This window comes from Ascaphus truei, chromosome 5 (genome assembly GCF_040206685.1).
Source record: "Ascaphus truei isolate aAscTru1 chromosome 5, aAscTru1.hap1, whole genome shotgun sequence".
Taxonomy (NCBI): Eukaryota; Metazoa; Chordata; class Amphibia; order Anura; family Ascaphidae; genus Ascaphus; species Ascaphus truei.
In genome coordinates, this window is record NC_134487.1 from 233,045,421 (window position 1) to 233,070,196 (window position 24,776).

Sequence of the window (24,776 nt, forward strand, 5' to 3'; positions counted from 1 at the left end):
TCTATCACAATGGATGAGTTACTTTGCACAAACAGATGGATCAAACCATCTAGCTTGTCCAGGGACCCTTGTCTGGCCTGGCTAGTAAAGGAAGCGGTGTTAGATCTGGCCCCTTTCATTCTAGAAATTACAACTCTCATTGTCTTCAGGCTTTTAACAAACGGCACTAATGGAAGCATTTATTTCACCTCTTTAAAAGAAACTCTCCCTCGATCCACAGCACATGGATTTAATCCTTTAAAAAGTAGCCCTAAAAGAGTTAGTGAACCACCTAACCCGATTTAATCTGTTAGACCCACCAATCTGGATTTACAAAAAAAGACAGCACTGACAAGACCCTGACAGGTGTCACTGATTTCCTGCTCACTGCTATAGACAAAGTGGGCACCGCTGCTCTGATCCTTCTCGACCTGACTTTTGACTGTCGATCACACTCTTTTGCTTACCAGATTTATATCGGATGTTGGGTTGAGAGGTAAAGTGCTGGACTGGTTCCAGTCCTTTCTTATAGTCAGAAAGTCTTCAAACATAATCCCGCTGATTTGTGGCGTCCCTCAGGGATCTCCCCGCTTCTATTCAATATATATGTGAAGCCCCTGGGGAACGCTGTTAGAACGTCAAAAACATTGGAACGTCAAAAACATTCCATTCCATCAGTACACGGATGATATCCAGCTGATGTTGGACATCTCCAACGATCCTATCATTGCGGTGAACGGTCTGAATAATTGACTTAGTGACATCTCTTATTGGATGGCATTAAACCTCTCTCACTGACTGCCCCACACCTCTAGAATGCCCTTCCCCTCCATATACGACTAGCACCCTCTCTATCCACCGTTAAGACTAATCTTAAAATCCACCTCCTTAACAAAGCATATAAGTAGCTCCATGGCTGATACTATACACCTCATACATTGCCGTGGCAGATGCACTTACCAAAACACCTTCCTACTGTCTCTGTACATTCTTCCTACTTATTAATTAGATTGTAAGCTCTTCGGAGCAGGGACTCCTTTTCCTTTTATGTCTGAACTTCTCCCCTTTATGTGTTATTTGTTAGTTAAATGATTGTCATGTATATTACTGCTGTGAAGCGCTATGTACATTAATGGCACTATACAAATAAAGATATACATTCATACATACTGTACATACATTCAATTGGCTACAACTTAATGCCTCAAAATCCAAGCTGCTCCTGATAGGCCCTAAAGCCCAAGTGATATATTGAGGAAGTATAACCCGACGGTTAAAACTAAAGTGAATAAAAGTACAGCTCAAGCCCAATAAAACAAACAACCTCTAAGTTCTAGTGAAATAATGATGTGAAAAATGAGGGGAGCGCAGGATAAATAGTGACTAATAAATATACCGGTATGTGAATAGTGATGAATAAAAAAACATGGATAAATAAACCATATAACACTGTGTTGTTCTGTTCCTTTTCTTTCTCTTTGAGGGATGAGTGGGGATCTTCCTTCAATCTCTCTCAGGGTTGGAAAAAAGAGAAAAAAAAGAAAAAACCCAATGGTATAGATTGTATGACAAAAAAGTGTATTCCAATATGATTACAACAATTGCAATTGCACTCACATTTTCAGTACACTACACAGACGTTGTACAGGGGTCTTTGGGGATTCCTCAAGTTCTGTGTTCCAGTCTTTGATGGTGAAAATGCCTCTCGCCTGCCCAAACAGATGCTGTGAAGAATGCCTTTAATGATCTGTAACAGGTTTTCCCCCACCCTCTGGGAGATTGCTCTATTATACGGTGTGTAGTGCTGGTTACCTGCTGGCTCACAGAATCGCTGAGGTTCCGCCGGTGTTAGTGGGGAAGACAGGACAGGCTTTTGGGATGATGGCTGGTTCTTTCTCAATAGTGCAGCGCCTCTATCTCCAACAGGATCCAGTAGGACTGGATGCAATTCCTACAGGAGAACCATCTTCTGATACTCCCCCTGATTAATTGCAGTCTCAGACCGGAATATAAAATAACAGGAGTGGCTTTATTCTTTCACTCAGAATACAGCATAACAGGTACTCTTCTAGTCCCTCCTCCGGATGGTCCCTGGAATCAACCCAGGAGGCTTGAGGCTCCAAGAATCTATCTTCTGCTCTTCCCTCATCCCCTGGTGGGAGGGGATGGAAGGTGGTCAGAGCCCTGACTCCAAACTCACTGGAACTCTCTCTCTCAGGGGAGAGAACTCTCTACATTTGGTTGTTCAGCCCCTTAAGTACCCTAGGGGAGGGTCCCAGGTCGGATCCCCTGATTGGGCAGAACACAGAACCTAGGCCCACCTCTCCCTTGTCACTCAAGGTAGCTGCTTACTACAGAGGAAAACCCGGATTAATCCTAACACTGCCTGCACTGGTACCAGGGTTTATGTGTTAGGCAGGGCAGATTAGTAGCCAAAAAGAATACATGGCTACAGATCGAAAAATCATCAACTCCACCATCCCAAGGAAAGAGAAGGTGAGAAGCCTTGGAGCTATTATTGACAAAACCGTAATTGATTAGCCTCATATTGCATCTATTGTGAAAAACTGCTACTTCCAAATCCATCCGCTGAGACAAATGAAGTTGTTTTTCTCAAAAAAACAATCTACAGATAGCAGCACAGGCCTTGGTCCTCTGGAGAATGGATTTAGCAAATTTTCTGCTGATGGGTCGCCAAAAATATAATATGAAAGCCCTGCACTTGGTGCAAAATGCCTCTGCCTGTCTTATAGCAGGCAAGTAAGTAAGTAGAGGATCCAGGGCACTTCGGATTTGCAAAATCTGGTGTGTGCCACTAAGAGAATAAATTATTTTTTGCAAATCTGAAGTGCCCTGGATCCCCTACTTACTTACATGTATCCTGAGAATACACCACACAGGTTTTTTCTTGAACCACGGAGCACCAGTACTTTAAACGCAAGTATATTGCTAACATTATAGCATTTAAGGTGTGCAAGACCTTTAATGCTATCCATGGTCTTACCCGCCCCTTACCTCCAGAACAGCCTGATCAATAACACCCCCCAATTGGGCCCTTAGATCTGCCATCGCCCCTCAACTGTTTGAGCCTTAGTTTAAGGTAAATGAGGCTGGAGGGAGAGCTTTTTCAAGAACCGGCCTAAGACTCTAAAACAAGCATGTCAAACTGAAAGGCTAACACGGGCCAAATAAACAAGGTTTAAGCTTATGTGGGCCGCAAAAAAACAAAAATCCAAGTACCTCATTCCCGCAATGCTATATTTTGGAGTGGAGTGGAGTGGAGTGGAGTGGAGTGGAGAGAGAGAGAGAGAGAGAGAGAGAGAGAGAGAGAGAGAGAGAGAGAGAGAGAGAGAGAGAGAGTGGGTGAAAGAGAGTGTGGGTGAGAGAGTGTGAGACAGAAAGTGTGGGTGAGAGTGTGAGACAGAAAGTGTGGGTGAGAGAGTGTGAGACAGAGAGTGTGGGTGAGAGAGTGTGAGACAGAGAGTGTGGGTGAGGGAGTGTTGGTGAGAGAGTGTGGGTGAGAGACAGGCGGTGACAGAGACAGGGGGTGACAGAGACAGAGGGTGACAGGGGTTGACAGAGACAGAGGGTGAGAGACAGGGGGTGACAGAGAGTGAGGGTGAGAGACAGGGGGTGACAGAGAGTGAGGGTGAGAGACAGGGGGGTGACTGGGGGAGGGGGGGAATGGGGGAGGGGGTGACTAGGGGAGGGGGTGACACAGAGAGGCTGGGTGGGTGACCCGAGGCTGGCCCCCATGCCCCATCAGGATCTTATCCCCCCACCCCCTGCCCCCCATCATTTCATCTGCCCAGGCTGGCTCCCATGCCCCATCATCATATTCCCCCCCCCCCATGATCATCCCCCCCCCCAAAAAAAAATATTGTCCTTACCTTACTCCCAGGCAGGAGGCAGTCCCACAGACGTCTCTGAAGCTTTCTCCGCCGGAGTGTTGGCTCCGCCTCCGCTGTCCTCTCCACATCCCATACACGGCACGAGTGCAGGATGACTGCGCCCAGCCACCGTCCAGCCCCAGCAGGCCAGCTCTTTCTTCAGCCATGCTTGCCACCGCGCTCGCTACTCCCAGCCACACGCTTGCTACCGCCGCCACGCACTCGCCGACGCACATGCCCGCCGCACGGTTATATTGGCTGGGCCGCGGGTTGCAAAGATATTCATTGTGGGCTGCATGCGGCCCTCGGGCCGCGAGTTTGACATGCTTGCTCTACAATAAGCTCCCTGGGGCTTTACAAAACCAGAAAGCTTTACTTCCATTCAGAAAGGAATTAAAACACTTCCTTTTTAAACAAAGCCTGGCAAACAAACCCTAATACCCTGGCAGCCAGCTTTCCTGCTCCCATTCGTGTTTGAAGCCCTTTGTTGGTCTTTCTTGTCGTTACCCTATATGTTTTCTTTCGGCAGGTCCCGGCTGTAGGTCTGGGATGGATGTCCCTCCCTAAGTTCCTACATGCGCTCTTGTACTGAGTTCTTGGCGAGTAGCGTGTTAGGACAAATGAGAAATAAATACATAATAAATGCTGCTTACCGCCCACAATAATTGTGAAGCATTGAGTCCCATTGGGAGAAAAGCTCTATATGAAAGAAAGTTAATAATAATAATGTTTTTTCTTGAATAGCACCGACAGTGTATACGACACTGTACATTGGCTTTTTACAGTCACAGTCCGTGCCCTGTTGAACTTACAATCAATGTATTTTTCAGGGACAGGGAGATAAAATGACTTGCCCAAGGTCACAATTAGCTGACACTCGGATTTGAACAAGGCTTACTAAATCAATAAAGTTATTATTATTTTATTTTTATAATGAAACTACCGAACATAGAAGACTTCTATGGACAGAAGTCCATTTCAAACATGACTAAATTAATTCTAGAAATTCTGTCTCTGTATCTTACAGAACCTCACAAGAACAAGACGATTACCTGTATCTTTAAGAGTTTTGGTTTTATGGTTTTCCTGGTTTTAGCTTTTATAAATTGCTAATTCGATACATACAAATCTTACAAACAAATAATATATAGTTTAATCGTTATTATGGTCTCTTCCAGGAATTAATATCCTATTTACAAATATACGAGGTATGATCGCTGTTGATGGACAAGTCTACTGCGCGTTGTTTAAATAGCTTTTTTTTTAGAAGCTAACTGTGAATATGTAACCACCTAACTACAGAAATGTTTTAATACTGAATTACTGCGTTTTTCTGACTTAATATATTGCAACAATTTTTCTAAAAAAAAAAAAAATCCCATTGAGATTTGTGTATTATGTTTTGAAAACTCTCGGAATAACACTAATCATCATTATACCTCTTTTGATAGTAATGTAAGAATTATGGAAGCAGTTGGATAGCCGCACACTAGTCGTCAGAGTCTTATCAGTACAGGCATCTCATATTCCTTAATACATGTTTTATTTCGTTCTTACACTATTCGAAAGTGAACTTTTAGTTCTTGTTTCAATTTGACTCACTCTGGTCAGAATATATGTTAACTGTATATTTATATAGTAGGCAGCCTTTTATCTATAATACTATAATGCTACTCTTATATGCACACAGCTGTTGTCCAGGTTTCTGCGTTTGTGGTCTCTTTACCTTTTCATTGGTCAGGTTTTTCACAAGGGTTTTCACAATTTATTCTCTACAATTGTATTGTACTCATAGGACTTACACATCCACTGTGAGCTCCCTTTACTTGCACTATACGGGTATGTAATTTGTCTCTTCTGTTTGATTTTGAAACCGACTAATACACGTTAAAAATAAAAAAAGAATGTGAGGTTTGGAAAGCTCTGTTACATAGAAGATGAGGTAGAAAAGAGACATATGTCCATCAAGTTCAACCTATGCCCAATCTAAGCAGATACTTGAATCTACATTTGTATTTATAGTATATTGATCCAGGGAAGGCGAACAAAAAAGCTCCAGTGATAGATATCCAATGATCTCATAAGTAGGGTGACCATATGTTCTGGTTTTTAGGGCTCTGTCCAGATTTTTTCGGGTGCTGTCCCGGTTTTTTGGCCCCCCTGGTGAGCTCCGACCGTGAATGTGCAATCGTCACTTGCCGGCTGCTCTTGCGCGATCGTCACTTGCCGGTTGCTTTTGTGCTTGCGCGATCGTCACTTGCCGGCTGCTCTTGCGCGATCGTCACTTGCCGGTTGCTTTTGCACTTGCGCGATCGTCACTTGATGGCTGCTCTTGCGCTTGCGCGATCGTCACTTGCCGGTTGCTCTTGCACTTGTGGGATCATCAGTTGCCAGCTGCTCTTGCGCTTGCGCGATTGCCAGCTGCCAGCTGCTCTTGCGCTTGCGCGATCATCACTTGATGGCTGCTCTTGCGCTTGCGCGATCGTCACTTGCCGGTTGCTTTTGCGCTTGCGCGATCGTCACTTGCCGGCTGCACTTGCGCGATCGTCACTTGCCGGTTGCTTTTGCACTTGCGCGATCGTCACTTGATGGCTGCTCTTGCGCTTGCGCGATCGTCACTTGCCGGTTGCTCTTGCACTTGCGGGATCATCAGTTGCCAGCTGCTCTTGCGCTTGCGCGATTGCCAGTTGCCAGCTGCTCTTGCGCGATTGTCACTTGCCGGCTGCACTTGCGCGATCGTCACTTGATGGCTGCTCTTGCGCTTGCGCGATCGTCACTTGCCGGTTGCTTTTGCGCTTGCGCGATCGTCACTTGCCGGCTGCTCTTGCGCGATCGTCACTTGCCGGTTGCTTTTGCACTTGCGCGATCGTCACTTGATGGCTGCTCTTGCGCTTGCGCGATCGTCACTTGCCGGTTGCTCTTGCACTTGCGGGATCATCAGTTGCCAGCTGCAACGGTCTGTTCCACACTGCTGCTCACACCTGCGTGCCGAGCCTCCCTCGCACGCCGGCGTGCCGGAAGCTTACCCCATCTGACTTCCGGCGATGCCGTCAGAGACCCGGCACCAGATGCCCCAGCCACACCCAGCCTGCGTGTTTTTTTTACCATTAACGGGCACACAGGGGGCACGGGCGGCCGGGCGGCCGGGCCCCCTGACTCACTGGGCCCGGGACGCCAACCCCAGCAGACCCCCCCCTGTTGGCGGGCCTGCTTGCAAACTGCGAATGCACGATTGGCACTTGCTGACTGCGCATGCGTGTTCGGCATTTGCTGGGTGCTCGGGCGACCGGAAAGCTTTGATCGCGCATGCGTATGAGCGACCAGCAAACGCTGTTCACGAAGGCACAGTCAGCAAGTGCCAATCGCACATGCGCACAAGCAGCCGGCAAGTGTCGATCGCTCATGTGCGGTCGGCAAGCGCTCTTTGCGCATGCGCATGCGCAGTCGTGACATTTGACAAATATGGTCACTCTACTCATAAGGGGAAACATTAATTCCTTCCTGACTCCAAATATTGGCAATCAGATTCCTCCCTGGATCAACATCCTTCCCATGTTTACTTATTTGGTATATCCCTGTATTCCTTTCCTTTCTAAAAAGATATTCAATCTTTCTTTGATGAAATCTATTGTATCTGCCATCACAGTCTCCATGGGTAATGAATTCCACATTTTCCCATACTGTACAGGACCCTTTCCTTTGTTCCTGGTGAAATCTCCTTTCCTCAAACCTTAAGGAGGAAGAGACCTGTGAGCAGGGCTGCCGACAGGGGGGGGGAAAGCCAGGATAAGTGTCCCGGTGGCTGTGGGGGGCCCAGCCGTATGGAACTGGAAGTTTGGCCTGGCCTGAGGTCATGGCCAAACTTCTGCGTCTGGTCGACGGGCCTCGGACTGCTGCCAGGCCTGGCTCTCCCCAGCAGCTGAGGGCCTCCTGCTAGGCCTGCCTCGCTCTCCTGCCGGTGAGTGTCAAAAGCATGGCCCGCCCTGAAGTCGGGCCCAGCATCCTGCACGCACCGGTGTGGGAGAGAAGCACCCGGCATGGGAGAGAGAAAGGCGCAGTAGGAAGCCCAGAGAAGCTGAGGAGAGCCAGGGCACCAGAGACATGATGTCACCCACGAGGTAAGTGTGTGTTCTATGTATTTCAGGGGGGGGGTCGTGTTGCACGGATTGGGTGGGGGGGGGGGGGTGAAGTGTTATATGCATTACGGGGGGGCTAGTGTTGTATGTATTTGGGGGGTAGCTTTGTGTGCATTTGGGAATGGGGGTAGTGTTGTATGTATTTTGTGGGGGTATTATTTAGTGTGTATTGTGAATAGGGTAATTATTGTGGGGGGGGGATTTTATGGGTATTGGGGAGGATTGTGTGTGCGGAGGAATTGTGTGTGGCCAGGAGGGGATGAGAGAATGAGTGTGAGGAGTGTGGGGATTGAAGCAGCGGGATTGAGTGGGAGGGGGGTAATTGAGTAATAGCAGAGCAGGGGGGAATTAGAGGGGGTGTAAGAGCGGAAGTGAGGAAGAGAGAGGGATGGGGGGGAGCGTGAGTGAGGAAGAGAGTGAGAGACAGGTTGGGAGAAAGTACATGGGTAGAGGGGGTAATAGAGGAGGGAGAAAGCGAGGTGTGAAATGGGGGGATGGGGGGGGGGCGGTTGAAACTCTAGTCTTGGGCCCTGCCTTTGAGGTTATGAAAGCTCTGTATATTTACATTTATTAGTAAAGAACAGTGATGTTGCTTGATGAAATGGTATTGCTTACACAAAGAACATGTTTCCATTTGAATGGGAGTGAAGGTGTGGTAAAGCATAGCCCCTTTCGGTGGATTTTAAATGAAGTGAAGATGTTAAATGCATTCACATGAGAGTGCACACATCACGGTCATGATAATTTATGTATTGGTGAACTGGAGAAGGGTTATAAAGGCCGAGGCCCCAGCTAATGTGTAAAACATTCCTGCGCCCTGTCCGTCCCCCTTTTGAAATCCTAAAGATACATTTGACGGGAAAGGGGGGATTATCTCTTGTCTTGAGAAAATGTGAAGAAGCGAGAGGGGGAGGTTGGCTCTGCTGCCTGTGCTATTCTTGTGCTGTGTATACATGTCATCGGGTAGAGGTTTGTGAGAGAGACTGGCATCATGGGGTAGCCGTGTATGAGGGGAGGCTGGCACTGCTGCTTGCCGCACAGTATCTGTGCTGTGTATATGTGTCATACATATGTATGTCCGGTCGAAATAGCTGTCTGTGAGTAGGTTTTACTGGCTATGCATATCTTAAACCCTGGCTGTGCTGAAATGCCGTTATATACGGCAGGCATAAGTTTATTGGGTCCATGTTAAAATGGATGAGAAGTAAAGAGTGACACACTGCTCATTTGCACGTCATTACCCAGAATCCCTGGCTGCAGTGGAAGCACTGTATGCTAAGAGATAATGGGGAAAGACAGGGTTGCAGACCTGTCTGAGACATGGAAATGCACCACAAGTGGTATTTTTATTTGCTGTACACAGTACTGTGCAGAGTTTTTGTCACCCAACATAACTTTTTTATGTCTTTATATATTAGGAAAGCCGTGCGTGCGTGCCACTGTCCTTGCTGTACCTGCACTGTGTACACGTCATGATGTACTGTGTGTCATGTGTCAGGCCAGCACTGCTGCTGTACTTGCTGCGCAGTTACATAAAGATATACTGTACAACCTCAGTCTACACTTGCTGGTATTCCATGTAAACTAATAGCATCAAATGTCTCTGCATGTCATCCTGACTCATCAGACACAAGGTACAATTATACCTGTTAAATATAACTATAATGTATACCTGAAGTATATACTCTCCTCTATACTTCAGGTATACATTACAGTTATACTGTATACATTTGTAATATAGAAGGCAATACATACCCCCCCCCCGTATAAAGGTTGAGCCCCCTCTCCTGTCTGTCAGTTCAGGGGCTGGGACATGATTTGGCTCCCGCAGGTCTTTGGCTCCTGGATATTGTGCCCAGTTGGTTTCTGAGTGACTGACATTCTACCCCTAATATCGACATATCTGTGACCCCGTAGGGAGCCAGGAATGTTGCCCTTGAACTATATAATTTGGCGGGAGGGTGCCTTGACCCCTGGGTCACCATGGGCCTGCTAGTTTGCCTGTGGTGTACATGGGGGAGTGGTGCGGGGGTGCATATGATGGGTTGCTGGGTGAAGTTCACCTGTTGCCTAGGCTTTGGGGCAAAGGCAGAAAAGCCTTCAATTCAAGGGTTTTGGGCGGGCTTTTCTGGGGAAGGTGTATTTAATCTTTTGCATGCCGGAGAGGGTACGGCACATCAGGATTATGTGACCGCTCTCTGTCACAATCGGGTGACGTGAACGGAAAAGTCTTCTTCTCCTGTTCCATGTGAGTGCCAGAGGCGATCTCCCCCAGAAAAACGAGCCTAGAACCCTGGTGTGCCGGAGCCCAAGATGTGGTGGCGAAGTCATGGAGCACTCAAAAGGTTAGGGGCGTACCTTCGCAGGTGTCTGCTTTATCGAAGTTATTGTTTTCCTTCTGTATTTATATATGCGCATAAAAAAGGGAGGAAAAGTAGGAATATATATATATATATTTAAATAATAATTATTGTATTTATTTTATATATATATATATAAAATAAATACAATAATTATTATTAGTAATATATATATATATATATATATATATATATATATATATAGTACCCATTAATAAAAACATTGGGAAATTTAATGCAGCACTAACACGGTAATGCGTGTTTTCCTTAGCCCACGTGGTTTTTCATGTGGTACTCTGTGTTAACAGGGGGAATAACATCTGTTACATTTGTATATACAAGGTAAATAAAAGACTACATTACGGTAGCTGACACAGCGTGGGGCATGTTCTAGCGCCCCACGATGGGGGTATGATGTGGTAGTGCTGCTCACTGCTGACCTACGGTATGTTTATTTGGTTATGTGGTTTACATGGTTTTCTTCCCGGCGCAGCGGGTGGGACATATGGAACGGTTTTTATGACTGGCGAGGCCTTTGGGAGTTTTTAAATGTTACATATTGTGGATGTTAATGATGTGTGTAAAAAAATGCTGAGGGCTTTTTCTGCCATAAAATGTAGCCTGGTTATTTTATAAGGGGGTTTCTAGCTTAATGGGTTAACAAGGGTTGGGGTGGATAGTAACCCTTACAGTGCCAGGGGTCTGACAATGGAGTGTTAGCATTAGGGGTTAACTTTAAGGGTTCTAGGGTAAGGGGTATGGTTAGATTAAGGGCTTAAGGTTAAGCTTTATAGGGTAAGGGCTTAAGGTTAAGCTTTTTCGGGTAATAGGTTAAGGTTAGGAATTTTAGGTACGGGGTTAAGGTTTTTAGGATAAAGATTAGCATTAGTATTATGGGTTAAGGGGTTATGGGTTTTTAGGGTAAGGGGTTAACGATTTAGGGTAAGAAGTTATGCACACGTGACGAAGTGCACCACTCCCCAGCTGCGTGGCAAGCACTTGTTTAGCCCGCTTGTCTGCTGCAGCCAATCCTTGCCTCCGCGCCGCCTCCCTTGCTACTGGTTCCTGTTCCTGTTAAATACCCTGCAGTTCCTTTCCCACATTGCTGAGCATAACTTGTTGTAGCCTTGAGCTCCTACCTCTGTTGTGCCTTGCTCCCTGTCCTGTGTTTTCTTGCAGTTAACTCTACGTGTACTGACCTGGCTTGACTTTGAAACCCCTCTGGATACTGACCCCGGCTTACCCTCGACTCTGCGGATATCTCCAACCAACACCACGGCTATACGGACCACCACGATTCTAACCTCTCCAACCCCAGTCCACGGCTATACGGACTTTCACGATTCTGACCTCTCCAACCCCAGACCATGGCTACCGGAATTGACTATTCTGAACTCTCCATTCCAAGACCATGGCAAGTATCAACTAACCAACTCTCTCCAACCCAGACCCGGATATGTTTGACAATCCGCCTGCCAGGCACGCTGCTGTGGGTGCGTGGTTTGCTACTTCCCCACCTCAGGACCGGGGCCCTGTCTTGCTCGTGGGCAGCGCAAGCATTACAGTTGTATGTTTTAATGGGTTACCTTGGTGGCGAAATGGCCCGGGGGCTAAGCGCTCAGTCTGTAAAAATAATCAAGTGCTCACAATGTACTTGGTACATCATAAGGACATTTTAAAGGTAAAGACGTGGGTGTGTGTGACTCCGGGGGTCATTACTGCAGTCATTACAGAAAGGGCATTAGAATCCCATTCACACTAGCCCTGATAACTACCAGTGGCTGTAGAGATTCCAGTGTCCCAGTGATCACGCCATTATGCAGGCACACTTAGATAACAGGGTGTTGGTAAGTTCTCCCGCTCACTTTCCAGGGAATGGTGGCTACAACCAGACACAAAAGAAGTTATGGTGATTAAAAAAATTTTTTTTTAAGTTACAAAAACCCTCCACCGTATTGTGTACAGCAAATACAAAATACCACTTGTGAGCAAAGTCACATCTCAGACAGGTCGGCAACCCTGCCTTTCCCCGTTATCTCTTAGCATACAGTGCTTCCACTGCACCCAGGGAATCTGGGTAATGATATGCAAATGAGCATAGTGTCATTTTTTCCTTCTTGTCCATTTTAAAATGGACCCCTATAAGCTAGGGAATGTGGTGAACTTTTAAGTCATACAGTACATTACTAATTGGTGCTATTAGACATACACAATCTTAGCCAGCGCTAAAACCCAGTGCCACAGAATAATATATTTATATAAAAATTGTGCCAACTGGAGTTCTACCGGGAAAGAGGCCTCAAATATGCAACAATGAACAAAGAAGCCCCAATGCACCTCCAATATAGCAAATTATTGGATTAATTTCTATATGTTTTTTTCTTCTCAAAATAGGTAATTTAGTGCCTGCACCCACAACAAACAATTTGTGCTACTATTTAAAAACACTTTTATGGCCCATCTATTTGAATGGGCTGTAAGTAATCTGGTGGGATAGCACCATTTAGTAAATATGGACACGGAGCAGCATTCAAGTTTTTTTTTTAAATGAAATGTCCATTGGGACATGTGTTGTGTTGCAAAATTCACAACAGGCGACATTTGTAAGAGCCATTGGAAAATATCTGACATCATCAGGGATGTTTTTGTTAGACAACCGAGTTCCAGCACTTTTTCCCCCCCCAGAGATCAACAAGGAACTGCGCAGAAATTCTATAAGGATCAGGATTGGGGCTGGATACTAAGTGGGAGAGGAGAGAGACATAGTACAGGGACGGCCAACTCCAGTCCTCTTGGGCCACCAACAGGTCAGGTTTTAAGGATAGAGGCCCACACTCTTCCCCAAATTTAAACTAAATGCCGGGGAGCATGCGTGAGGCCTCTATAAGTTCTTTTACCTTGTCTCCGGCGGCTTCTGGCGACACGTCGTCAAATGATGCTACTGGGGGTCACATGACGCGGCATTGCCATGGCAACGTGACATCACATGACGTTGTGACATCAGAACGCCGGAGACAAGGGTCAGCGCGAGCAGGGGGGGGGAGAGTATGCAGGGGGGTGCACAGGGAAGTTTGCACACCCGTCTTAGCATAGTGTTTCCACTGCAGCTTGGGATTCTGGGTAATGACATGCAAATGAGCACACACCTTTTGCTTCATGTTAATTTTAACTTGGACACCTATAAGCTTATGCCTGCTGTATTACCCAGCTTTTCAGCACAGCTTGGGTTAAAGATTGTAAAATCTCTCCAAAGCATGTGGTTTACGGTGCAACAATACACATTTCAAACAATATTTAAAAATCCTTATACTTGTCCAGCAGCTACATTTAAACTATAGAACATGTCACAGCCGTTAGTTTATTTTGGAGCTAGGAGGGACTGACTACTTAGTAAGGAAAAGCAAGTACAAGACACAGACTAGCATGTTTCATGGTCCCTTGAGGAGGAATTAAATTCCTGAACAGCGTGTTTGAGTCTGCAGCGGAGAGCTGAGCTGCACATGTGCAAACGGCCTTCCAGATGTTTTCTGCTGGATCCAGCTGCTCCCTCCAACATTATGAGAGAGAACATTTGTAGTAAGATTGCGTGTAATCCATTCATGCTGACAAAGGGCAGAGAGAAACACTCTTTGATTAAAAGTCAAGAGAGGTGGATAGTGCATCAGCTCTTGGGACAACCAGGATATGTAACCATCTGGGCGTGGCGCAGAGACACGTGCAGCTAGTCCGCAATTGACCCTCATTTAGAACAACTTTGTCCTGCGAGTTTTGGATACATTGTGTTTCATTAAGGAGAAGATGCATGTTAGTATTGAGTGGGAGTGGATTGAAGAGTTGTGCCTTGTGGGGAATAATGAAATCCGGGAGGAGAAGACAGACCGGATAATATGCAGCCCACCCAAAGTGACAGGCACAGGCATTATGGTCAAAATAGCTCCTACAGAGGAAGAACATGAACATGTCAGGCATGATACAAAGGGATTAGGCCCGTTTTATAGATGGCGCACGTGCATGCTAATGCGCATGCACGTGCAGCACTTTTGTGTATACAGGTGGGCGTGGCTAAGACGTCACATCCGGCTTCACACACAGCCACAGCCTGCACAGTTTTTACAACAGATTCAAGGATGCCGCAGCAAAGGGGAGAGAGTGCCTTGTTACAAGGGCTGCCCAGTTTGAGTTGTGCCTGTGTGTGAATTCTCGCTGTGGGAACGGCGCACAAAGCGCTCTGTGTGAGTTGCGTGCTCCTCCTGCCCCCGGGAACCCCCCCCCCCAGCCTATCCTAGCCTCTGCGATTGGCTTGGCAGTCACGTGGCGTGGCAGCAGCGCGAATATATAATTTTTCACATCTTTGCTGTACTCTGCCGCGCTACCGCTCACTACCGTGCGTGCGAGTGGCTGAAGTATAGCAGGCCAGGCTAGGACACAGACATTTATAAGTGCCGCACGCACTATATTATGGGCCTTAGTCATAAAAAGCAGAGGCTCATTGACTAGGAGCCAGTCCATATAAAGTTGAGACTCGTGGCTAGGAGCCAGTCCATATAAAGTGGAAGCTCATTGACTAGGAAGCTGGTCAATATAAAGCTGAGAATCTGTGATTAGGAGCCGGTCCATATAAATTAGAGGCTCAGTGACTATGATCCAGTCTATATAAACCTGAGGCTCATTGACTAGGAGCCGGTCCATATAAAACCAGAGGCTTGGTGACTAGGAGCCAGTCTATATAAACCTGAGGCTCATTGACTAGGAGCCGGTCCATATAAAACCAGAGGCTTGGTGACTAGGAGCCAGTCTATATAAACCTGAGGCTCGGTGATTAGGAGCCGGTCCATACAAACCCTGCAGTCTGCTACCTACAATCGGTTAATCTAAATCCTACAACATCTTATTTCCAAATAGCAGGTCATTATAAAACCTTCCTCAAATGCCTTCCGCAAATCAGTTTAACAAAGACTAACCACATTTTGGCACTGAAAGGCTTAAGTTCTTTAACATTCCTATAATAAAAAAAACTCCTCAAGCTATAATTAAATACCTAATTGCTACTGAACATACAGTCACAGTGTTCTCATGATGACAGTAAAATATAAAATTGCATTTTCCTTTTTTGCGCTTATTTTAAAAATAACGCGAGATCTTCTAACAATAAACTAGACCTTAAAAAGTTATGGTGGGTAAAAAAAAGTGACAAGAAACTAAAATGACAGAAAATGTGCTGCGTTCTCAGTGGGGACCCCCCCAGGTCTGCATGAGGCGCCTTATGGTAACATAACATGATTTGCTCAGCACTACATATACCAACCCTGCCATTCTGCAAACACAGAGCACAGAGTCCCTTGTGGTTGCTCTGTGTTAATACAGCACAGACATTTTTAAATGTTATTTCTGCTTTTTATTTACAAATAAATTAAAAAAAAAAAACTTTTACAACGAATGCAGATAACTACAAAGCAAAATCACAAGGCTGCTGCTTCTCTACTCCATAAAAAAAATAAAGTGTATTCTTTGCAAATAAAAAAGCAATAACTAATGTAATAATGTACAGTTTAGAGCTAAACGGTGTTCCTCCTGAATATTGTGTATAGAACAGATCATTAAAATACTCTCGCTTTTTAGGTCTAAAAAGAATTCCAGGGCTGCATGTGACGAGACCGGCAGGACACCCGTATCAGAGCACATGTTCACCTTCACTCCTCATCTCATGGGCATCTTTGTCTTCCAGACATTGTACTGAATATTTACCGTTACGCTGTGAGCTTAATTTCTTATGTCTGTTTTCTCCCTCTGTAGAAGTCCACTGGATTCCTTCTGTGTGCAAGTTAAATTCCTTTCCCATATGTCTGTTTTATGAGCTGATATCGCCATCTCTCGGCTCCCAGGGCCAGATTACCCACTGGGCATCTGTCCAGAGGTCCCCATACGTTGCGGTGGGCCGGTGCTGCGGCTCCCCATGCAGCGGCCATCAGTCACTGTCTGCCATACTCTCCCTCCACCTGTCGGCGCCAGGATCCAACTTGCGACCGACCGGAGGAGGGAGCTGCAGAGTCCCCGGACCTCACCCAAGCTAAGGTAGGTGTGTGTGTGTGTGTGTGTGTGTGTGTGTGTGTGTGTGTGTGTGTGTGTGTGTGTGTGTGTGTGTGTGTGTGTGTGTGTGTGTGTGTGTGTGTGTGTGTGTGTGTGTTGTCTCATACACTCTGGAGTTGTCTTCCTCCTGCAGCGTCACATTGTCATTGTAACCCGACGTCAAATGACGCTGCAATGTCACAACATGGCGACGCATTTCCATGACAATGCAACGCCATGATACCACAAGGCTGCAGGAACATGGGGTCCTTCCAAGCCTTGGTGCCAAGGGGCCCCAGAGTCTTAATCTGCCACTGTCTATTCCCCTACACTGTGCATCCCCTACACTGTGCCTCATGCGATGAGCGCGGAGCCTCTGCAACCGCCCACGCCCTAGTTTGCGCACTCCTGCTCTAACCAACACAGTCAGCAGATCAGCACAGTACATGGCTACTTCATAGGTAGCAGCTCCTGCAGGAAATGATACGCTGTGGTACCCTTCTTATAAACCAGAAAGATCTTATTATCTTAATAATAAAAAAAATAAAAAGCGCAGTTTTTTTTTTTAACCAAAAACACACAGGAGCGGTGCAAGGTCAGTGAAATGACATGAAAGGGATATACATGCTCCCTGCGATCTGGAGAGACCAGCAATCCAGAGCAGTAAACCGGTTTACTGGGGGAATTAATCAAATCTTATGCAGAGGGAATTTGTTATTTTACTGAACACGTGAAAAGAAGAAAGTTGGATGTTACCCCGATATCTTAAATAATTCCCATTAGCTTTTAATCACCAGTCTTCTGTGCAACAGTGTGTGATGCTGCATTTAATGGTAACTCTGATATGGGGTGTCTTTAAGATGGCTCCTGTGGATACAGGCCAGGTTATGATTTTGTGGAAATGTTATGTAAAAGCCCCAAACTGAACCCTCCCTACCTTTTTAATATGTCGGGAGCAGTCACAGCTATATTAGTGTAGGATTCAGGATCCCTCCACAAGCAGGATCCTTGTGAATAGAAAAGAACTGTTGCTATTTTTTTCCATTTGGCTTCTTTGATTCCCCCCCCTCCACCATTTTATTTCTATCACTTTTATCTCTATTTTTCTTTTTTGATGTTCCGGGAATGGGGAAAAGAACTCAAAACAGTGGACAGAGGACGGGAGTGGCAGCTTCAAAAGACATCAACATATTTTTCTTAACCTGGTCAGCGTGTGAGGCAGATATAGGGCTAGATAATAACTGTAAGTAGCCTATAGAGCCACGTTAGTATGGCTGTGACCTCCCTTCCATGGCACTCATTCTTTACCCCTGACTTATTTTACATGCCCCGGGAACACCCGCTCTGTTCTCTACTAATTAATAGAGTTCGGTCATTAGATACTTTCCTAATTAGCAAAGAGAGAGAAATTGGACAAAGAGGAGCCTGCTAATTAGTCTGGAGGTTAGAGACATTCTGTGGTCTTTGGGTGAAATCTCTAACGGGTCCCAGTCACAAAACGCTCTGTGCAGAATACGCCCTGCATGCCAGCGTCACATCCAGGCTCTGCATATTATGCTACGCACAGCAGTGTCACCCCTCCTCTGTAGATTAGCCTCTGCGTGCCAGTGTCACCTCTGGGCTCTACGTGCCAGCATCACCTCTGGGCTCTGGCGTGCCAGAGTCACCTCTGGGGTCTGAGTGCAGATATTGTCCATGCTCAGAGTACAGAATTCCTGTATCTCGAGCTCTAGTCTCAGGCTGGTCCCATCTGTACTCTGGTGCCCACACTTTGCCTTTTAGTGCCCGCTGGCAGCTCCCTTGGGGCTCAAATGAGCCTGTCATCCTGCACCTGCTGCTCGCAGACACCAGTGAAGTGAATCTCCCCCTCGCTCCGGCCAGGGCTTTTGTCCAGGTCCGTGCCACGGAACTCTGACGAGTGCTGGGGCCAGATGTCGGGCGGACGGGGGCTGGGCAGCGTACCCTCTCTCAGATGGGCATCCAGCTGCTGCAGTAGGTGTTTAGGGTGCCTCTTTGCAAGGGATTCAACTTCTGTTATGTGGGAGAGGGGGCAGAAATATTAATCACAGAACCATCATGGTGTAGGAAAATCATTTATCATACAGAGCCATATTTACTAAGCAGTGCTATCCTATGAGACCCCTTCCAGCATGGCTTAGTAAATACGAGCCCTTTATGTCCCATTCAGGTGGACGGGGTGTAAGGGGTCTGATGGAGAAACCATGCTTAGCAAATATAGCTCTTGGTGTTCTCAAAAGGTAAAGCCCCTTGTATGTTTATCCACTATTGTTTAAGATTTCTCCCCCACATACTATACAACGTGGGGTCTGTTTGCACCTCTCCAGGCTTTTCCCTGCTCACTGATTTTTCGAAACTGTATTTTATTCATCTACTATGAACCCAAAACCTGAATGAACAAGGCTGCTATTTCCCGCTCATTTAGTGACATTGGTAGATTATACAGAGCCTTATCATAGCAGCTCAGAGATTATTCCACTGATAAGTCTCTGTAAAGTCAACCTAGATAACAGCTCTATGCGGCCTGTTTTGGGGGGGGGGGGGGGATGGGGACATAGCAAGTGAGACTAAACAGCAGGAGTTGTAATATGGACACTACTGCAGGCTTTGAGCCTTTTTAAAAGTGAAATTGTTGTCACAGTTAAGGCTGTTTCCTTTAGTCCCTCCATGCCAGAACAAACGAATAAGGAATTTGCCATGAATCAGGCTCCAACAGCCACAACAAGGCTCCCTGCTCTCCTCCTCACACCAGTTATGCACGTTCTATAGTGTCGTGCGCGCGCGCGGAATTTCAGTTGGCTGACGTCAGTCAGTCAGCCTTTCTATATCAAAGTCCCTTGCGGGATGATACGCGTCAGAGCTTACCTAGCTATGTGATTTTTTTCGTTTTTTCAATAAATAGCCGTTTTTGTTAGAGCTGCATTTGGTCCTATTCCTTGCCTCTGTGCACCGCTTCTCCTGTTTTTTGTGCTGATTACTCCAGCTGGTGGCACGTGGATTCCACATACAGCAACAGATACTTACCCCAGTGAATCATCTCCTCTGCAGCGGGACACACTGGATACAGCGTGACAGCAGGTATTCGTGGGTGGAGTGGGCTGAGGATGTCTTAGCGTCAGCCAGGCTGTTCTAATTTAGGATAGTCGGCGATTCTTACTGTCACCCGTGATCACCCCTCCCCCTAACCTGCTTTATTTGTCCGCTGGGTTTATCATCTGCTTACTCATTAAGTACCTGCTCTGTATATCTATATGCTTTATGGATTACCTACGCTCTCTAGCCCTTGAGCACTGGTGGTATGATCACTATCCTGCGCTTTTCCTCTTTCTATAGAAGGGCCGCGCGCGCATGGCAGGGAGCCGACAGACAGCGGCGAAGATGAAGAAATTCATCTTTTCGCGCCGCTACCTGCGCTCAAATGTATGTATATGTGTGTATGTATGTATGCATGTATGCGTGGATGTGTGTTTGTATGGATGGATGTGTGTGTGTGTGTGTGTGGGTCAAGGATTGTAAAACAAAAAAATATATATATTTATTAAACTTTTTTTCCTTTAATTTTTTTTATCTAGGACTTACTTTCACTCACACAACCCATGCACACACAAATACTCACATATACAGTAACCTGCAACTCCCGGCTCTATATACATGAAAAGCATGCGGCACGTGCACGCACGTTCGCATAGGAACGCGCGGCCGCACGCTGTATAGAACAGCTCTTATCCATCTAACTGAGCAACAGGGAAAAAAAAGAAGAAGACCGCAAAACAAGCAAACAAAAAATTGCACTAGGGAGGGGAAGTTGTACTGGCACAGAGGGACTAGAAGGGAATTAAAAGGTAATCATTCCACTTTTGTCTCTGTCCCTCCTGTGCCAGCATGAATGAATAGGTTCATACCAAGTAATCCCCTACTCAGTGAGGGAGAAAAAAAAGAAGAAAAGACCACCAACCATAGAAACAAGTTTAACAACAGAAACTTCTCAGAGCAGATAATCTATGGGGCAGAGCAGATCAACTCAGCGCCAAAGCAGCAGAGCAGATAAGCCCGGGGACAAAGCGAGAGAGCAGACAAGTTCAGGGTCAAAGCGGCAGAGCAGACAAGCTCAGGGCCAAAGTGGCAGAGCAGACAAGTTCAGGGCCAAAGCGGCAGAGTGGCAGTACACAGGGACTAATAATTGCTGTGTGAAATTGGTTAATTTGCCTGAACAGGAGAGTCTCCTGGAACAAGTCACGCAAGCCATATCCAAGGTAAGAAAAATTAGCAACACCTTACCTGTAGCACTAAAAAGGGAGCCAACATAACTTGCTTCTGAAGTGCCCATACCATCATAGAGTACTGCACATCCTGCTTCCACTTAGAACTGTTCACAAAGGGACTTAAATCGATTTTATATATATATATATATATATATATATATACACATATATATATATATAATATATATACACAGTGTTCGACAATTAATTATAACTACACGCCCGTGGCGAGTGGATTTAGGCCGCTGGCGAGCCGTTGCTGCGGCCCTATGAATTCCCCTGCTCGTGCCAATTTTTTTTATTTTTTTAAAATAAATAATCCCCCTCCCTTATTGGGTTAACGCGGGGAAGAGGGCCGGCAGGCAGCGCTTGGTTAGCTCCTTCCCCCGATCTCCTCCCCCCCCTGCCCCCATCCCCACTTGCTGCCCTGGGGTGTCTGCCAGCTGGGATGCAGGAGATGGGGGGGGGGGGGGTTGCGCGGTCGCGGCTGTGCACGTGGGTGGGGTGGTGGTTCCCGCTGCCATGCTTGCCCGCTCCCATGCTCTGCCCGCTCCTTTGCCCGCTCCCATGTGTGCCCGCTGTGCCCGCTCCCATGTTTGCCCGCTCTGCCCGCTACCATGCTTGCCCGCTCCTATGCTTGCACGGGGTGGGGAGGCTGGAGAGCCGAGTCTTGGCGCTTCCCCCCCACCTCCCCCGTCCCCCCCACGAACGCGACCAACAGCCGCAGGAAGAGTTGGGAGCAAGATGGCCGACACTGCTCCGTGAGGGAGGGTGAGGTGCCTGTGTGAGCTGACACCATTTCAGGGGAACCCCGAGGAGAGGCATCAGTCGAAGAGATCTGCTCCGGAGATAGAGGCTGAGTGATGTCATCAGCCCACCAACATTTAAAGCACCACTCACACTCGGGGGGAGAGAATGTGTGTGTGTGTGTAGGGGGGGAGAGAGAGAGAGTGTGTGTGTGTAGGGGGGAGAGAGAGAGACCACAAGTAGTCAGTCACCTACCCACCCAGTCAGTCACCTACCTACCTAAACCCAGTCAGTCACCTACCTACCTAAACCCAGTCAGTCAGTCACCTACCTACCTAAACCCAGTCAGTCACCTACCTACCCACCCAGTCAGTCAGTCACCTACCCACCTAGTCAGTCACCTACCCACCCAGTCAGTCACCTACCTACCCAGTCAGTCAGTCGCCTACCCACCCAGTCAGTCAGTCAGTCGCCTACCCACCCAGTCAGTCAGTCAGTCACCTACCCACCCAGTCAGTCAGTCACCTACCCACCCAGTCAGTCACCTACCCAGTCAGTCAGTCACCTACCCACCCAGTCAGTCACCTACCTACCCAGTCAGTCAGTCACCTACCCACCCAGTCAGTCACCTACCCACCCAGTCAGTCACCTACCCACCCAGTCAGTCACCTACCCACCCAGTCAGTCACCTACCCACCCAGTCAGTCACCTACCCACCCAGTCAGTCACCTACCCACCCAGTCAGTCACCTACCCACCCAGTCAGTCAGTCACCTACCCACCCAGTCAGTCAGTCACCTACCCACCCAGTCAGTCAGTCACCTACCCACCCAGTCAGTCAGTCACCTACCCACCCAGTCAGTCAGTCACCTACCCACCCAGTCAGTCAGTCACCTACCCACCCAGTCAGTCAGTCACCTACCCACCCTGTCAGTCAGTCACCTACCCACCCAGTCAGTCAGTCACCTACCCACCCAGTCAGTCAGTCAGTCACCTACCAACCCAGTCAGTCAGTCACCTACCCACCCAGTCAGTCAGTCACCTACCCACCCAGTCAGTCAGTCACCTACCCACTCAGTCAGTCAGTCACCTACCCACCCAGTCAGTCACCTACCCACCCAGTCAGTCACCTACCCACCCAGTCAGTCAGTCACCTACCCAGTCAGTCAGTCACCTACCCACCCAGTCAGTCAGTCACCTACCCACCCAGTCAGCCAGTCAGTCACCTACCCAGTCAGTCAGTCACCTACCTACCCAGTCAGTCAGTCACCTACTCACCCACCTAGTCAGTCACCCACCCACCCACCCTCTGTGTGTGTGTGTGTGTGTGTGTGTGTATCACCCACCCTCTGTGTGTGTGTGTATCACCCACCCTCTGTGTGTGTGTGTATCACCCACCTTCTGTGTGTGTGTGTGTGTGTATCACCCACTCTCTGTGTGTGTGTGTGTATCACCCACCCTCTGTGTGTGTGTGTATCACCCACCCTCTGTGTGTGTGTATCACCCACCCTCTGTGTGTGTGTGTGTGTGTGTGTGTATCACCCACCCTCTGTGTGTGTGTGTGTATCACCCACCCTCTGTGTGTGTGTGTGTATCACCCACCCTCTTGTGTGTGTGTATCACCCACCCTCTGTGTGTGTGTGTATCACCCACCCTCTGTGTGTGTGTGTGTGTGTGCGTGTGTATCACCCACCCTCTGTGTGTGTGTCACCCTGAGTCTCTCCCCACACTCTCTCTCTCTCTCCCCACACTCTCTCCCCACACACTCTCTCTCCCCCCACACTCTCTCTCTCCCCCCACACTCTCTCTCTCCCCCCACACTCTCCCCCCACACTCTCTCTCTCCCCCCACACACTCTCTCTCTCCCCACACACTCTCTCTCTCTCTCCCCACACTCTCTCTCTCCCCACACACTCTCTCTCCCCCCACACTCTCTCTCTCCCCCCACACTCTCTCTCTCCCCCCACACTCTCTCTCTCCCCCCACACTCTCTCTCTCCCCCCACACTCTCTCTCTCCCCCCACACTCTCTCTCTCCCCACACACTCTCTCTCTCCCCACACTCTCTCTCTCTCCCCACACTCGCTCTCTCTCTCCCCACACTCGCGCTCTCTCTCCCCACACTCGCTCTCTCTCTCCCCACTCTTTCTCCCCACTCTCTCTCTCTCTCCCCACTCTCTCTCTCTCTCCCCACTCTCTCTCTCTCTCCCCACTCTCTCTCTCTCTCTCTGTCACCCACACACTCTGGATCTGGATATCTTATTTACCCTATATATCTTAACTGCCCTATACTACACCGAAATAACCTATACTGCTTTCTTCCAGATCTGACTCAAGCTTCACACTGAAGACATCGGAATCCCCCCTAAACCAGAAGACAGGTAGGGAACACATCCCCTCCAATGTATAACATTGCGGGAATGAGGGTACCTGGACCTTGAGGGACTGCGGATCAGGTAAGATCCCAGGCGGGATTGCTGCTTTAGATATTGTGAAGCGGGGACGTCCAGACACTGGTTAAGGGGTTGAGGAAACTAGTCATTCACACCTGGCTTTTATTTCTAGATCCGACATTTATATACACACACACACACACACACACACACACACACACACACACACACACACACGTAACAAGGACTAATTGTAGTATAATGTAATACAATAAATACATTTATGTCAAAAACGAATGTTGTTCTGACTAGGAATTTATTAAATGTATTTTATTTATATATTTTATTTTAAAGCGGGGTTGGGGGCGGGACTAGGGTTGGGGGCGGAAATATGTGGCGGGGTTGGGGGCGGGACTATGTGGCGAGTAGATTTTTGGCTGATTTGTCGAACACTGTATATATATATATATATATATATATATATATATATATATATACACGATATATAGAAGGCGCGCTGAGAGGCAATTGACCGCTACCTGCGGTCTGTAGGGAGCGGGAGCCGGAGCGTGGGGGGTGGTTTGAGCAGAGGGCTCTCCGTGCTGTTCCCCCCTCCCCCGTCGGTCCATCCGTCCCCCCATGGGTACTGAGCACTGGGGTATGTGGGGGGGACAGCAGCTCAGCACTGGGTGAACCGATTTTCGCAGGGGGAATGGGGGGGGGGGGGGGGGCGCGCGGGGAAGCGTTAATGGAGTACCCCTCTGCAGGTGTCTGGCTGGGGAAGGGTTAATGGACTGGAGCAACGTTTTACAGGTCTGTGGCAGGGGAAGAGTTAGTGGAGCAAACCAACCCCCCCCCCCCCCATATCCCATCCATCTGCTGCTGGCCGCAACCTTCCCAGCACTCGCAGCCTGAAACGGGCACCGG

General features: G+C 47.7%; 1 protein-coding gene across 1 annotated transcript in view; it reads right to left on the reverse strand.

The window, feature by feature from the left end:
• The window catches only part of AEBP1 (AE binding protein 1), a 99,387-nt gene that overhangs the window by 73,389 nt on the left and 1,222 nt on the right, over positions 1-24,776 (reverse strand). The window lies entirely within an intron of this gene.